The 3,923-nt window shown below is 52.2% G+C and overlaps 1 long non-coding RNA gene across 1 annotated transcript; it reads right to left on the bottom strand.

Moving 5' to 3' along the window:
• Positions 1-270: 270 nt before the first annotated feature.
• On the bottom strand, positions 271-1,231 carry LOC123115892 (uncharacterized). The gene is made up of 3 exons (XR_006456807.1): positions 791-1,231; positions 570-701; positions 271-510 (listed from the first exon to the last, which is right to left on the bottom strand). It is a non-coding gene; the product is annotated as an uncharacterized lncRNA (long non-coding RNA).
• Positions 1,232-3,923: the final 2,692 nt, after the last annotated feature.

Below are 3,923 nucleotides of genomic sequence, written 5' to 3'. Positions count from 1 at the left end.
CCCTCGCACCTTGTCGACAGGCAGATATCTTCCATAGTCGGAAACGCCGCCGTGCTCCCTTGAGCAATTGAACAAGCTCCCCCATGCTTCCTGGCAGGGAGGCGGATGGCCACAAGGCCTTGGCGCCACCCTGCATCACCTACCGAACTTGTTCGTGCAGTTGCGAAAGCTCTTGCAGAAGATCGCCTAAGTATCCGGGCATCTCCTCTTCGGGACGACCCGTCAGCATACCTACAGAAATAACTCTGTTGGCCTGTTTCTTCGCCGAACTATATAAAGGTTCGTTTGAGCACATAATAAAAATGTCGCGTTCAAGCCTTTTATTCTCCTTCACGTAGTCATCTAGCTGGGCACGAACATCTTTCAATTCTACGCTCAGCCGGGTATTGGCATCCTGGAGATCGTTTTTCTCCCGCCTGACCCGCGTAAGTACACACTCGCCAGCTTCTAATTATCGTTGAGCTCTTTGTTCATCCTCTTGTAGGATCTCCGGATTCACTCCGGGATTATCTGCGGAATCTATTGTTAGATCTGCAACATGTTGAACACCAAATGGTACACATAATTACCTTTTTTCTCGATCGAGGGAAATGTTACCATATGAGGCCTTCTTGGTCCTCCATTTCGGCAGCTGCAGCCCTTAGCTGGGCTTGACACTTCTCCAGCTCTTGAGACAAATGGGTATTCTTCTTTGTAAGAGCCTGTTTATACAATGATCCTTAAATCAGTTGTACCAACTGTTTCAAGTCTCAGGGGCTACAGATATACATAATAATCAGATTTTGCTTACCTGTATATCTTTTAAATACTGGTTTGTGGTTCTAGCAAGCCCACCTTGAGAAGCTCGAATGTACGCGTCTCCTGAGTTGAAGGCATTGAAAGCCTCTTTGGAAAAACTAGGGTCGCGGAGTGCGTCCCGCCGACGCCGATGATTCATAGCGCTCTCCACCTCGAAATTGTAGCGGATATTCTATCTAAATCCTCTGTAGGACGGCCATCCAGTGTCGTCTCAACTTTAGCCTCCACCGTCGAGGACGGCTCTGGAGTCCGGCTGGTAGAGGCGTGACGAGAAGGATCCCTAGATATAATCCGGCGGATGCTCTTTCTGCCAAGACACAGCGAACATTGTTATATTTTAAGACAACAATCACGGAGCATGTTTTAAACCATACCTCTTCGATGGCGACTCGGCCCTGTCTCTGCTCGCTTTCCTTTTTGGAAGCCTACCCGACTTGGGCGCCCCTTGTTGGTGAGTCGCCGCGGGTTCGGCGCGACATGCCAGTAGCTTTCCCTTTATAGCATAATATATGTGCGGTGGGTAAGGTGTAAAGAGTGAATAATTTTCGAAAGATAAGTCGTCTGTTTACTTACACGTGATGCCGAGAGGAGGCCGGGATAATCGGCGATGATGGCCACCAAGGTGCCGTCACAGCTTGCCTGGTAAAACACCCTGCCGTCAAACTCCACAAATATGTCCGGATCCTCTTCGAGTCCGGGGTCGAGGGCCCGGTTGTGGTCCTCTGGCTGTGGAGGCGGGCTGTGGATCTCCCTCATGGCTTTTCGCATTTCCTATTATGGACTATGAAGGTGAAAATTTGCAATGAGAGATTGCGGGAAGGAATAGAGTTGAGTAACAGATAGTGACTCACCCAGCTTGGGGGTTGTACATGGAAAATCCATCCCGTGGCTTAATGCGGATGAACTCCTCTTCTTCTCCTTTGTATAAATCAGACAGTATTTTCACCAGAGCGGTGGCGAAGTCCGGACCTTTCCGACCGCAGCGGGTGGCATCGTCTTCTCCATTGAAGTGCCACATGGGATGCCCCCGATACTGGAGTTGCTGCACCCCACGCATTATGCATATTGACATAACCTCGATTATGGTCAATCCAGATTTGGCAAGCATTTTTATCCTGCCCATCAACTGAAGAACCTCTCTGCTATCTTCCTCCTGGGGGCTCCGTGGACGCCAGCTATGGCGCTTCTTCAACGGAGCATTTGTAAACTCGGCAAGAACATCCGGATAGGGTCAGGAAGGGAGACGTCCTCTATATAAAACCACTCGAAAGGACAATCTTCGGATGTCTTCTTCGGAGTGCCGGACAGGTATTCGGTCCCGGCGATGCGCCATATTTCGGCTTCGCACACTTGGAATATTGATCCCTCTTGATTGCGAGGGACGAGGCAAAACAACCTCTTCCATAGCTCGAAATGAGCTTCGCAACCCAGAAACAACTCGCAAAGGGCGACATAACCTGCGGTGTGTAGGATGGAGGCAGGGGTGAAATTGTGCAGCTGGAGGCCATAGTACTCTAGGAGCCCGCGAAGGAATGGATGGATTGGAAATCCGATGCCCCTCACCAAGTAAGGGACAAGGCACACTCGCTCCCCCCTAGATGGATTGGGAAAACTCTCCGCTTGCTCCCCGCCGTCAAAGGTGGCTAATCCGGCTCGAACATGGACAAGATATGCAGGTGGAAGAAACCCCTGGGTCTGCAACTTCACCAATTGGCCATGGGACACGCTACTCTTCTCCCAATCACCTGGCTTGGCACTATCGGGGCGAGAGGAAGAGTTGCGGTGGCCGGCCATGATGGGATGGTTTCAGGGGCGCTCTGATGAATCCGCGCTTGGGGAAGATGGTGTGATTTGGATCTGAGGATCCCCGTCTCTTTAATAGACAATTTATTGACATGGTTAGGGTGGCAAGTGTAAAAATGCTCTGACTTATCGCATTCGCTCGACACATGGAGGCTGGCACTATTAAGGTACAAAAGCTGATGAGTGCCACATTTAATGGGGAGCCGGACACTGCTCGTCACAACAGGTGCTCTGGAGAATTTGGATAAGGAACCCACCTTGCAATTCCGAAGGCAATCTGCGTGCCGAACTCATCGTCATTGAATCCTGGTTCGGGGGCTACTGAGGGAGTCCTGGATTAGGGGGTCCTCGGACAGCCGGACTATATACTTATGCCGGACTGTTGGACTATGAAGATACAAGATTGAAGACTTTGTCCCGTGTCCGGGTGGGACTCTCCTTTGCGTGGAAGGCAAACCTGGCAATTCGGATATGTTGATTCCCTTCTCTGTAACCGACCTGATGTAACCCTAGCCCCCTCAGGAGTCTATATAAACCGGAGGGTTTAGTCCGTAGGACAAGAACAATCATAATCATAGGCTAGCTTCTAGGGTTTAGCCTCTACGATCTCGTGGTAGATCAACTCTTGTAATATTCATATCATCAAGATCAATCAAGCAGGAAGTAGGGTATTACCTCCATAGAGAGGGCCCGAACCTAGGTAAACATCGTGTCCCCCGCCTCCTGTTACCATTAGCCTTAGACGCACAGTTCAGGACCCCCTACCTGAGATACGCCAGTTTTGACACCGACAGCCGGTCCAACAGTTCTTCGTTGCCATGGCTCCCAAGAGGAAGACAACAATGGCAGTCGGGTCATCCGGAGCCGGACTACCCGTACCGGTGCGGGCTAGTAGCGGCCCGTAGCAGACAGAACCCGAGGCGTGACCCGCGAACACCCACATCACCCTAGCAGTCCAGACCTGGCGAGCGGCATCGTTCGTGCGCAAGACGATGGGGCCCTCTACGGCGGCGCGGCGCAGGGCCCTCTAGGGGTTGGGCCCCCCGCAGGCGGCGTAGGGCCCTCTAGGGGCGGCGCCCTACCACCAACCGGCGGCGCGGAGACCTCCAAGACGCCTGTTCCGGCGCCCACAACATGCTCTTCCCATGTCGTGCATGACGAGCAGCGTCGCCACGCTGGTGACCCCGGGCGCCAACCTGGGAAGAGTACAGTGCATCCATTGCAGGATGAAGGAGGTCAGCATGCACGCCGAAGTACTGGCAAAAATGGCGTACCGCTGTGAAGCCGTGATAGAGCTCCTTCTAACGTGGTTAGAAGTCAAA

The sequence above is a fragment of the Triticum aestivum genome, chromosome 5B, assembly GCF_018294505.1.
Source record: "Triticum aestivum cultivar Chinese Spring chromosome 5B, IWGSC CS RefSeq v2.1, whole genome shotgun sequence".
NCBI classification, from domain to species: domain Eukaryota; kingdom Viridiplantae; phylum Streptophyta; class Magnoliopsida; order Poales; family Poaceae; genus Triticum; species Triticum aestivum.
This window is presented reverse-complemented; position numbering and strand designations above follow the sequence as displayed.